The 11,069-nt window shown below is 43.4% G+C and overlaps 15 non-coding genes across 15 annotated transcripts; 7 read left to right on the top strand and 8 right to left on the bottom strand.

Moving 5' to 3' along the window:
* Positions 1-8: 8 nt before the first annotated feature.
* On the bottom strand, positions 9-96 carry trnay-gua (transfer RNA tyrosine (anticodon GUA)). Its single transcript is given in 2 exon segments — positions 9-44; positions 60-96. It is a non-coding gene; the product is annotated as a tRNA-Tyr (tRNA).
* A 1,257-nt stretch (positions 97-1,353) lies between these two features.
* Positions 1,354-1,425, top strand: trnae-cuc (transfer RNA glutamic acid (anticodon CUC)). The gene has a single exon. It is a non-coding gene; the product is annotated as a tRNA-Glu (tRNA).
* Positions 1,426-1,513: 88 nt separating this feature from the next.
* On the bottom strand, positions 1,514-1,601 carry trnay-gua (transfer RNA tyrosine (anticodon GUA)). Its single transcript is given in 2 exon segments — positions 1,514-1,549; positions 1,565-1,601. It is a non-coding gene; the product is annotated as a tRNA-Tyr (tRNA).
* A 1,247-nt stretch (positions 1,602-2,848) lies between these two features.
* Positions 2,849-2,920, top strand: trnae-cuc (transfer RNA glutamic acid (anticodon CUC)). The gene has a single exon. It is a non-coding gene; the product is annotated as a tRNA-Glu (tRNA).
* An 89-nt stretch (positions 2,921-3,009) lies between these two features.
* Positions 3,010-3,097, bottom strand: trnay-gua (transfer RNA tyrosine (anticodon GUA)). The gene is given in 2 exon segments: positions 3,010-3,045; positions 3,061-3,097. It is a non-coding gene; the product is annotated as a tRNA-Tyr (tRNA).
* Positions 3,098-4,353: 1,256 nt separating this feature from the next.
* On the top strand, positions 4,354-4,425 carry trnae-cuc (transfer RNA glutamic acid (anticodon CUC)). Its single transcript has one exon. It is a non-coding gene; the product is annotated as a tRNA-Glu (tRNA).
* An 87-nt stretch (positions 4,426-4,512) lies between these two features.
* On the bottom strand, positions 4,513-4,600 carry trnay-gua (transfer RNA tyrosine (anticodon GUA)). Its single transcript is given in 2 exon segments — positions 4,513-4,548; positions 4,564-4,600. It is a non-coding gene; the product is annotated as a tRNA-Tyr (tRNA).
* Positions 4,601-5,857: 1,257 nt separating this feature from the next.
* Positions 5,858-5,929, top strand: trnae-cuc (transfer RNA glutamic acid (anticodon CUC)). The gene has a single exon. It is a non-coding gene; the product is annotated as a tRNA-Glu (tRNA).
* Positions 5,930-6,016: 87 nt separating this feature from the next.
* trnay-gua (transfer RNA tyrosine (anticodon GUA)) lies at positions 6,017-6,104 on the bottom strand. Its single transcript is given in 2 exon segments — positions 6,017-6,052; positions 6,068-6,104. It is a non-coding gene; the product is annotated as a tRNA-Tyr (tRNA).
* Positions 6,105-7,362: 1,258 nt separating this feature from the next.
* trnae-cuc (transfer RNA glutamic acid (anticodon CUC)) lies at positions 7,363-7,434 on the top strand. Its single transcript has one exon. It is a non-coding gene; the product is annotated as a tRNA-Glu (tRNA).
* Positions 7,435-7,521: 87 nt separating this feature from the next.
* Positions 7,522-7,609, bottom strand: trnay-gua (transfer RNA tyrosine (anticodon GUA)). The gene is given in 2 exon segments: positions 7,522-7,557; positions 7,573-7,609. It is a non-coding gene; the product is annotated as a tRNA-Tyr (tRNA).
* A 1,258-nt stretch (positions 7,610-8,867) lies between these two features.
* On the top strand, positions 8,868-8,939 carry trnae-cuc (transfer RNA glutamic acid (anticodon CUC)). Its single transcript has one exon. It is a non-coding gene; the product is annotated as a tRNA-Glu (tRNA).
* An 87-nt stretch (positions 8,940-9,026) lies between these two features.
* On the bottom strand, positions 9,027-9,114 carry trnay-gua (transfer RNA tyrosine (anticodon GUA)). Its single transcript is given in 2 exon segments — positions 9,027-9,062; positions 9,078-9,114. It is a non-coding gene; the product is annotated as a tRNA-Tyr (tRNA).
* Positions 9,115-10,372: 1,258 nt separating this feature from the next.
* trnae-cuc (transfer RNA glutamic acid (anticodon CUC)) lies at positions 10,373-10,444 on the top strand. Its single transcript has one exon. It is a non-coding gene; the product is annotated as a tRNA-Glu (tRNA).
* An 87-nt stretch (positions 10,445-10,531) lies between these two features.
* trnay-gua (transfer RNA tyrosine (anticodon GUA)) lies at positions 10,532-10,619 on the bottom strand. The gene is given in 2 exon segments: positions 10,532-10,567; positions 10,583-10,619. It is a non-coding gene; the product is annotated as a tRNA-Tyr (tRNA).
* Positions 10,620-11,069: the final 450 nt, after the last annotated feature.

The following is an 11,069-nucleotide window of genomic DNA, read 5'->3' as shown; positions in this document are numbered from 1 at the left end:
AAAAGCCGTCCTTCGAGCCGGATTTGAACCAGCGACCTAAGGATAACCATTTTAAGTACCTACAGTCCTCCGCTCTACCAACTGAGCTATCGAAGGTGGGCAAAAGCACCGCTTTGCTAAGTCAGCTAGCAAACCCTAACAATTCTTTCTTCAATACTGCCCTTTACAAACAACGTGGCAAAAAAAAAAAAGTGATTTAAGGAAACACTAGACTAGCGAGTTATCTTCAGTGATTGGCAGTTGGTTACAAGGTTCCGCCCCTTTGAGAGATCTCCCAGTCGTCATACGGAGCTGTGTGTGTCCCAACCCACCCAAACACTCATTCACCCCCAGAGTGAATTCACTTTCCAACCTCATTCATGTTCTCCAGTTTCTGCACGTGTACCGCCCTCTACAGTCCATTTAACACACTTTCATATGTGTCACTGTAAGTCAAAGCTTTTTCCCACGATGGAAAATTCATCTTGCACAAGCTTGTTTAACCTAAAAATCCACTTTATGATAAAACAAACAATGAAGGTCTCAGTTCCATGGTTTACAATAGCTTGATAAAAAAAATTAAATAAATAAAGATGGTGTATTAATGGTCAGAGCTCTATTCTGTTGTCCGTTATTATGAAATTAGTTTACTGTCAGGAAAAAAAGCAAGGAAAAATAAAGAAAATGCTCTGTTAGAAACAGCCATTTATCTTCAGATCTTCAGGCTGGTGAAAAGCTCAGTTTCAAACCCTTGTAACCTTGTTAGCCTTTATTATAACAAAAACGATTATAAAAACGTGTCATCCAATCAGAATGAAACTGCCACAAGTCTAACCAATTGTTTTTCAAACAAACAACCATAAATATATGCATTTTTCTTACCACATTGTGTCCCAGACTTGTTTTTCGTGGGAAACAAGAGCATCAAAGAAGTTTTGCAAACTCAGGCAAAAAAAAAAAAAGAAAAAAGAAAAGCAACTGAACTGCTAACTAGCTAGCTAAATGTCACTGAAGAAGCTAGTGACGTCTAGCTAGACCTATAAATAAACAAAATGAGCGGTGCTGATAGGTTCAAGTTTGAGATGTCAGTCATGTTCATTAAGAGCTTCAGTGATTGGCAGTTGGTTACAAGGTTCCGCCCCTTTGAGAGATCTCCCAGTCATCATATGGAGCTGTGTGTGTCCCAACCCACCCAAACACTCATTCACCCCCAGAGCATTCATGTTCTCGAGTTTCTGCACGTGTTCGCCCTCTTCAGCTTCCAGGCGGGACTCCAAGTGATGTATGAAAAGCCTCGGAAGTACTGCGGCCAGCCACTAGAGGGCCTCGGAGGTGCTGCGCCCAGCCACTAGGGGAGCGGCTGTTCGCTGCGACTCCCTGGTGGTCTAGTGGCTAGGATTCGGCGCTCTCACCGCCGCGGCCCGGGTTCGACTCCCGGTCAGGGAAATGAGTTTTTTCCCCCTGCTTGTCCAACTAACAGGCGGGGGAAAACGCAAAATTCCCCTCATGTCACGTCCTAACAACGTAAAAGCCGTCCTTCGAGCCGGATTTGAACCAGCGACCTAAGGATAACCATTTTAAGTACCTACAGTCCTCCACTCTACCAACTGAGCTATCGAAGGTAGGCAAAAGCACTGCTTTGCTAAGTCAGCTAGCAAACCCTAACAATTCTTTCTTCAATACTGCCCTTTACAAACAACGTGGCAAAAAAAAAAAAAGTGATTTAAGCAAACACTAGACTAGCGAGTTATCTTCAGTGATTGGCAGTTGGTTACAAGGTTCCGCCCCTTTGAGAGATCTCCCAGTCGTCATACGGAGCTGTGTGTGTCCCAACCCACCCAAACACTCATTCACCCCCAGAGTGAATTCACTTTCCAACCTCATTCATGTTCTCCAGTTTCTGCACGTGTACCGCCCTCTACAGTCCATTTAACACACTTTCATATGTGTCACTGTAAGTCAAAGCTTTTTCCCACGATGGAAAATTCATCTTGCACAAGCTTGTTTAACCTAAAAATCCACTTTATGATAAAACAAACAATGAAGGTCTCAGTTCCATGGTTTACAATAGCTTGATAAAAAAAATTAAATAAATAAAGATGGTGTATTAATGGTCAGAGCTCTATTCTGTTGTCCGTTATTATGAAATTAGTTTACTGTCAGGAAAAAAAGCAAGGAAAAATAAAGAAAATGCTCTGTTAGAAACAGCCATTTATCTTCAGATCTTCAGGCTGGTGAAAAGCTCAGTTTCAAACCCTTGTAACCTTGTTAGCCTTTATTATAACAAAAACGATTATAAAAACGTGTCATCCAATCAGAATGAAACTGCCACAAGTCTAACCAATTGTTTTTCAAACAAACAACCATAAATATATGCATTTTTCTTACCACATTGTGTCCCAGACTTGTTTTTCGTGGGAAACAAGAGCATCAAAGAAGTTTTGCAAACTCAGGCAAAAAAAAAAAAAAAAAAAAAAAGAAAAGCAACTGAACTGCTAACTAGCTAGCTAAATTTCACTGAAGAAGCTAGTGACGTCTAGCTAGACCTATAAATAAACAAAATGAGCGGTGCTGATAGGTTCAAGTTTGAGATGTCAGTCATGTTCATTAAGAGCTTCAGTGATTGGCAGTTGGTTACAAGGTTCCGCCCCTTTGAGAGATCTCCCAGTCATCATACGGAGCTGTGTGTGTCCCAACCCACCCAAACACTCATTCACCCCCAGAGCATTCATGTTCTCGAGTTTCTGCACGTGTTCGCCCTCTTCAGCTTCCAGGCGGGACTCCAAGCCTCGGAGGTACTGCGGCCAGCCACTAGAGGGCCTCGGAGGTGCTGCGCCCAGCCACTAGAGGAGCGGCTGTTTGCTGCGACTCCCTGGTGGTCTAGTGGCTAGGATTCGGCGCTCTCACCGCCGCGGCCCGGGTTCGATTCCCGGTCAGGGAAATGAGTTTTTTTGCCCCCTGCTTGTCCAACTAACAGGCGGGGAAAACGCAAAATTCCCCTCATGTCACGTCCTAACAACGTAAAAGCCGTCCTTCGAGCCGGATTTGAACCAGCGACCTAAGGATAACCATTTTAAGTACCTACAGTCCTCCGCTCTACCAACTGAGCTATCGAAGGTGGGCAAAAGCACCCCTTTGCTAAGTCAGCTAGCAAACCCTAACAATTCTTTCTTCAATACTGCCCTTTACAAACAACGTGGCAAAAAAAAAAAAAGTGATTTAAGCAAACACTAGACTAGCGAGTTATCTTCAGTGATTGGCAGTTGGTTACAAGGTTCCGCCCCTTTGAGAGATCTCCCAGTCGTCATACGGAGCTGTGTGTGTCCCAACCCACCCAAACACTCATTCACCCCCAGAGTGAATTCACTTTCCAACCTCATTCATGTTCTCCAGTTTCTGCACGTGTACCGCCCTCTACAGTCCATTTAACACACTTTCATATGAGTGACTGTAAGTCAAAGCTTTTTCCCACGATGGAAAATTCATCTTGCACAAGCTTGTTTAACCTAAAAATCCACTTTATGATAAAACAAACAATGAAGGTCTCAGTTCCATGGTTTACAATAGCTTGATAAAAAAAATTAAATAAATAAAGATGGTGTATTAATGGTCAGAGCTCTATTCTGTTGTCCGTTATTATGAAATTAGTTTACTGTCAGGAAAAAAAGCAAGGAAAAATAAAGAAAATGCTCTGTTAGAAACAGCCATTTATCTTCAGATCTTCAGGCTGGTGAAAAGCTCAGTTTCAAACCCTTGTAACCTTGTTAGCCTTTATTATAACAAAAACGATTATAAAAACGTGTCATCCAATCAGAATGAAACTGCCACAAGTCTAACCAATTGTTTTTCAAACAAACAACCATAAATATATGCATTTTTCTTACCACATTGTGTCCCAGACTTGTTTTTCGTGGGAAACAAGAGCATCAAAGAAGTTTTGCAAACTCAGGCAAAAAAAAAAAAAAAAAAAAAAAGCAACTGAACTGCTAACTAGCTAGCTAAATTTCACTGAAGAAGCTAGTGACGTCTAGCTAGACCTATAAATAAACAAAATGAGCGGTGCTGATAGGTTCAAGTTTGAGATGTCAGTCATGTTCATTAAGAGCTTCAGTGATTGGCAGTTGGTTACAAGGTTCCGCCCCTTTGAGAGATCTCCCAGTCATCATATGGAGCTGTGTGTGTCCCAACCCACCCAAACACTCATTCACCCCCAGAGCATTCATGTTCTCGAGTTTCTGCACGTGTTCGCCCTCTTCAGCTTCCAGGCGGGACTCCAAGTGATGTATGAAAAGCCTCGGAGGTACTGCGGCCAGCCACTAGAGGGCCTCGGAGGTGCTGCGCCCAGCCACTAGAGGAGCGGCTGTTTGCTGCGACTCCCTGGTGGTCTAGTGGCTAGGATTCGGCGCTCTCACCGCCGCGGCCCGGGTTCGATTCCCGGTCAGGGAAATGAGTTTTTTCCCCCTGCTTGTCCAACTAACAGGCGGGGAAAACGCAAAATTCCCCTCATGTCACGTCCTAACAACGTAAAAGCCGTCCTTCGAGCCGGATTTGAACCAGCGACCTAAGGATAACCATTTTAAGTACCTACAGTCCTCCGCTCTACCAACTGAGCTATCGAAGGTGGGCAAAAGCACCGCTTTGCTAAGTCAGCTAGCAAACCCTAACAATTCTTTCTTCAATACTGCCCTTTACAAACAACGTGGCAAAAAAAAAAAAGTGATTTAAGGAAACACTAGACTAGCGAGTTATCTTCAGTGATTGGCAGTTGGTTACAAGGTTCCGCCCCTTTGAGAGATCTCCCAGTCGTCATACGGAGCTGTGTGTGTCCCAACCCACCCAAACACTCATTCACCCCCAGAGTGAATTCACTTTCCAACCTCATTCATGTTCTCCAGTTTCTGCACGTGTACCGCCCTCTACAGTCCATTTAACACACTTTCATATGTGTCACTGTAAGTCAAAGCTTTTTCCCACGATGGAAAATTCATCTTGCACAAGCTTGTTTAACCTAAAAATCCACTTTATGATAAAACAAACAATGAAGGTCTCAGTTCCATGGTTTACAATAGCTTGATAAAAAAAATTAAATAAATAAAGATGGTGTATTAATGGTCAGAGCTCTATTCTGTTGTCCGTTATTATGAAATTAGTTTACTGTCAGGAAAAAAAGCAAGGAAAAATAAAGAAAATGCTCTGTTAGAAACAGCCATTTATCTTCAGATCTTCAGGCTGGTGAAAAGCTCAGTTTCAAACCCTTGTAACCTTGTTAGCCTTTATTATAACAAAAACGATTATAAAAACGTGTCATCCAATCAGAATGAAACTGCCACAAGTCTAACCAATTGTTTTTCAAACAAACAACCATAAATATATGCATTTTTCTTACCACATTGTGTCCCAGACTTGTTTTTCGTGGGAAACAAGAGCATCAAAGAAGTTTTGCAAACTCAGGCAAAAAAAAAAAAAGAAAAAAGAAAAGCAACTGAACTGCTAACTAGCTAGCTAAATGTCACTGAAGAAGCTAGTGACGTCTAGCTAGACCTATAAATAAACAAAATGAGCGGTGCTGATAGGTTCAAGTTTGAGATGTCAGTCATGTTCATTAAGAGCTTCAGTGATTGGCAGTTGGTTACAAGGTTCCGCCCCTTTGAGAGATCTCCCAGTCATCATATGGAGCTGTGTGTGTCCCAACCCACCCAAACACTCATTCACCCCCAGAGCATTCATGTTCTCGAGTTTCTGCACGTGTTCGCCCTCTTCAGCTTCCAGGCGGGACTCCAAGTGATGTATGAAAAGCCTCGGAGGTACTGCGGCCAGCCACTAGAGGGCCTCGGAGGTGCTGCGCCCAGCCACTAGAGGAGCGGCTGTTTGCTGCGACTCCCTGGTGGTCTAGTGGCTAGGATTCGGCGCTCTCACCGCCGCGGCCCGGGTTCGATTCCCGGTCAGGGAAATGAGTTTTTTCCCCCTGCTTGTCCAACTAACAGGCGGGGAAAACGCAAAATTCCCCTCATGTCACGTCCTAACAACGTAAAAGCCGTCCTTCGAGCCGGATTTGAACCAGCGACCTAAGGATAACCATTTTAAGTACCTACAGTCCTCCGCTCTACCAACTGAGCTATCGAAGGTGGGCAAAAGCACCGCTTTGCTAAGTCAGCTAGCAAACCCTAACAATTCTTTCTTCAATACTGCCCTTTACAAACAACGTGGCAAAAAAAAAAAAGTGATTTAAGGAAACACTAGACTAGCGAGTTATCTTCAGTGATTGGCAGTTGGTTACAAGGTTCCGCCCCTTTGAGAGATCTCCCAGTCGTCATACGGAGCTGTGTGTGTCCCAACCCACCCAAACACTCATTCACCCCCAGAGTGAATTCACTTTCCAACCTCATTCATGTTCTCCAGTTTCTGCACGTGTACCGCCCTCTACAGTCCATTTAACACACTTTCATATGTGTCACTGTAAGTCAAAGCTTTTTCCCACGATGGAAAATTCATCTTGCACAAGCTTGTTTAACCTAAAAATCCACTTTATGATAAAACAAACAATGAAGGTCTCAGTTCCATGGTTTACAATAGCTTGATAAAAAAAATTAAATAAATAAAGATGGTGTATTAATGGTCAGAGCTCTATTCTGTTGTCCGTTATTATGAAATTAGTTTACTGTCAGGAAAAAAAGCAAGGAAAAATAAAGAAAATGCTCTGTTAGAAACAGCCATTTATCTTCAGATCTTCAGGCTGGTGAAAAGCTCAGTTTCAAACCCTTGTAACCTTGTTAGCCTTTATTATAACAAAAACGATTATAAAAACGTGTCATCCAATCAGAATGAAACTGCCACAAGTCTAACCAATTGTTTTTCAAACAAACAACCATAAATATATGCATTTTTCTTACCACATTGTGTCCCAGACTTGTTTTTCGTGGGAAACAAGAGCATCAAAGAAGTTTTGCAAACTCAGGCAAAAAAAAAAAAAGAAAAAAGAAAAGCAACTGAACTGCTAACTAGCTAGCTAAATGTCACTGAAGAAGCTAGTGACGTCTAGCTAGACCTATAAATAAACAAAATGAGCGGTGCTGATAGGTTCAAGTTTGAGATGTCAGTCATGTTCATTAAGAGCTTCAGTGATTGGCAGTTGGTTACAAGGTTCCGCCCCTTTGAGAGATCTCCCAGTCATCATATGGAGCTGTGTGTGTCCCAACCCACCCAAACACTCATTCACCCCCAGAGCATTCATGTTCTCGAGTTTCTGCACGTGTACCGCCCTCTTCAGCTTCCAGGCGGGACTCCAAGTGATGTATGAAAAGCCTCGGAGGTACTGCGGCCAGCCACTAGAGGGCCTCGGAGGTGCTGCGCCCAGCCACTAGAGGAGCGGCTGTTTGCTGCGACTCCCTGGTGGTCTAGTGGCTAGGATTCGGCGCTCTCACCGCCGCGGCCCGGGTTCGATTCCCGGTCAGGGAAATGAGTTTTTTCCCCCTGCTTGTCCAACTAACAGGCGGGGAAAACGCAAAATTCCCCTCATGTCACGTCCTAACAACGTAAAAGCCGTCCTTCGAGCCGGATTTGAACCAGCGACCTAAGGATAACCATTTTAAGTACCTACAGTCCTCCGCTCTACCAACTGAGCTATCGAAGGTGGGCAAAAGCACCGCTTTGCTAAGTCAGCTAGCAAACCCTAACAATTCTTTCTTCAATACTGCCCTTTACAAACAACGTGGCAAAAAAAAAAAAGTGATTTAAGGAAACACTAGACTAGCGAGTTATCTTCAGTGATTGGCAGTTGGTTACAAGGTTCCGCCCCTTTGAGAGATCTCCCAGTCGTCATACGGAGCTGTGTGTGTCCCAACCCACCCAAACACTCATTCACCCCCAGAGTGAATTCACTTTCCAACCTCATTCATGTTCTCCAGTTTCTGCACGTGTACCGCCCTCTACAGTCCATTTAACACACTTTCATATGTGTCACTGTAAGTCAAAGCTTTTTCCCACGATGGAAAATTCATCTTGCACAAGCTTGTTTAACCTAAAAATCCACTTTATGATAAAACAAACAATGAAGGTCTCAGTTCCATGGTTTACAATAGCTTGATAAAAAAAATTAAATAAATAAAGATGGTGTATTAATGGTCAGAGCTCTATTCTGTTGTCCGTTATTATGAAATTAGTTTACTGTCAGGAAAAAAAGCAAGGAAAAATAAAGAAAATGCTCTGTTAGAAACAGCCATTTATCTTCAGATCTTCAGGCTGGTGAAAAGCTCAGTTTCAAACCCTTGTAACCTTGTTAGCCTTTATTATAACAAAAACGATTATAAAAACGTGTCATCCAATCAGAATGAAACTGCCACAAGTCTAACCAATTGTTTTTCAAACAAACAACCATAAATATATGCATTTTTCTTACCACATTGTGTCCCAGACTTGTTTTTCGTGGGAAACAAGAGCATCAAAGAAGTTTTGCAAACTCAGGCAAAAAAAAAAAAAGAAAAAAGAAAAGCAACTGAACTGCTAACTAGCTAGCTAAATGTCACTGAAGAAGCTAGTGACGTCTAGCTAGACCTATAAATAAACAAAATGAGCGGTGCTGATAGGTTCAAGTTTGAGATGTCAGTCATGTTCATTAAGAGCTTCAGTGATTGGCAGTTGGTTACAAGGTTCCGCCCCTTTGAGAGATCTCCCAGTCATCATATGGAGCTGTGTGTGTCCCAACCCACCCAAACACTCATTCACCCCCAGAGCATTCATGTTCTCGAGTTTCTGCACGTGTACCGCCCTCTTCAGCTTCCAGGCGGGACTCCAAGTGATGTATGAAAAGCCTCGGAGGTACTGCGGCCAGCCACTAGAGGGCCTCGGAGGTGCTGCGCCCAGCCACTAGAGGAGCGGCTGTTTGCTGCGACTCCCTGGTGGTCTAGTGGCTAGGATTCGGCGCTCTCACCGCCGCGGCCCGGGTTCGATTCCCGGTCAGGGAAATGAGTTTTTTCCCCCTGCTTGTCCAACTAACAGGCGGGGAAAACGCAAAATTCCCCTCATGTCACGTCCTAACAACGTAAAAGCCGTCCTTCGAGCCGGATTCGAACCAGCGACCTAAGGATAACCATTTTAAGTACCTACAGTCCTCCGCTCTACCAACTGAGCTATCGAAGGTGGGCAAACGCACCGCTTTGCTAAGTCAGCTAGCAAACCCTAACAATTCTTTCTTCAATACTGCCCTTTACAAACAACGTGGCAAAAAAAAAAAAAGTGATTTAAGCAAACACTAGACTAGCGAGTTATCTTCAGTGATTGGCAGTTGGTTACAAGGTTCCGCCCCTTTGAGAGATCTCCCAGTCGTCATACGGAGCTGTGTGTGTCCCAACCCACCCAAACACTCATTCACCCCCAGAGTGAATTCACTTTCCAACCTCATTCATGTTCTCCAGTTTCTGCACGTGTACCGCCCTCTACAGTCCATTTAACACACTTTCATATGTGTCACTGTAAGTCAAAGCTTTTTCCCACGATGGAAAATTCATCTTGCACAAGCTTGTTTAACCTAAAAATCCACTTTATGATAAAACAAACAATGAAGGTCTCAGTTCCATGGTTTACAATAGCTTGATAAAAAAAATTAAATAAATAAAGATGGTGTATTAATGGTCAGAGCTCTATTCTGTTGTCCGTTATTATGAAATTAGTTTACTGTCAGGAAAAAAAGCAAGGAAAAATAAAGAAAATGCTCTGTTAGAAACAGCCATTTATCTTCAGATCTTCAGGCTGGTGAAAAGCTCAGTTTCAAACCCTTGTAACCTTGTTAGCCTTTATTATAACAAAAACGATTATAAAAACGTGTCATCCAATCAGAATGAAACTGCCACAAGTCTAACCAATTGTTTTTCAAACAAACAACCATAAATATATGCATTTTTCTTACCACATTGTGTCCCAGACTTGTTTTTCGTGGGAAACAAGAGCATCAAAGAAGTTTTGCAAACTCAGGCAAAAAAAAAAAAAGAAAAAAGAAAAGCAACTGAACTGCTAACTAGCTAGCTAAATGTCACTGAAGAAGCTAGTGACGTCTAGCTAGACCTATAAATAAACAAAATGAGCGGTGCTGATAGGTTCAAGTTTGAGATGTCAGTCATGTTCATTAAGAGCTTCAGTGATTGGCAGTTGGTTACAAGGTTCCGCCCCTTTGAGAGATCTCCCAGTCATCATATGGAGCTGTGTGTGTCCCAACCCACCCAAACACTCATTCACCCCCAGAGCATTCATGTTCTCGAGTTTCTGCACGTGTTCGCCCTCTTCAGCTTCCAGGCGGGACTCCAAGTGATGTATGAAAAGCCTCGGAGGTACTGCGGCCAGCCACTAGAGGGCCTCGGAGGTGCTGCGCCCAGCCACTAGAGGAGCGGCTGTTTGCTGCGACTCCCTGGTGGTCTAGTGGCTAGGATTCGGCGCTCTCACCGCCGCGGCCCGGGTTCGATTCCCGGTGAGGGAAATGAGTTTTTTCCCTCTGCTTGTCCAACTAACAGGCGGGGAAAACGCAAAATTCCCCTCATGTCACGTCCTAACAACGTAAAAGCCGTCCTTCGAGCCGGATTCGAACCAGCGACCTAAGGATAACCATTTTAAGTACCTACAGTCCTCCGCTCTACCAACTGAGCTATCGAAGGTGGGCAAAAGCACCCCTTTGCTAAGTCAGCTAGCAAACCCTAACAATTCTTTCTTCAATACTGCCCTTTACAAACAACGTGGCAAAAAAAAAAAAAGGTGATTTAAGCAAACACTAGACTAGCGAGTTATCTTCAGTGATTGGCAGTTGGTTACAAGGTTCCGCCCCTTTGAGAGATCTCCCAGTCGTCATACGGAGCTGTGTGTGTCCCAACCCACCCAAACACTCATTCACCCCCAGAGTGAATTCACTTTCCAACCTCATTCATGTTCTCCAGTTTCTGCACGTGTACCGCCCTCTACAGTCCATTTAACACACTTTCATATGTGTCACTGTAAGTCAAAGCTTTTTCCCACGATGGAAAATTCATCTTGCACAAGCTTGTTTAACCTAAAAATCCACTTTATGATAAAACAAACAATGAAGGTCTCAGTTCCATGGTTTACAATAG

Source organism: Pangasianodon hypophthalmus, unplaced genomic scaffold (genome assembly GCF_027358585.1).
Source record: "Pangasianodon hypophthalmus isolate fPanHyp1 unplaced genomic scaffold, fPanHyp1.pri scaffold_90_ctg1, whole genome shotgun sequence".
NCBI lineage: Eukaryota > Metazoa > Chordata > Actinopteri > Siluriformes > Pangasiidae > Pangasianodon > Pangasianodon hypophthalmus.
Note: the sequence above shows the minus strand (reverse complement) of the source record. Positions and strands in the feature narration are given on the sequence as shown.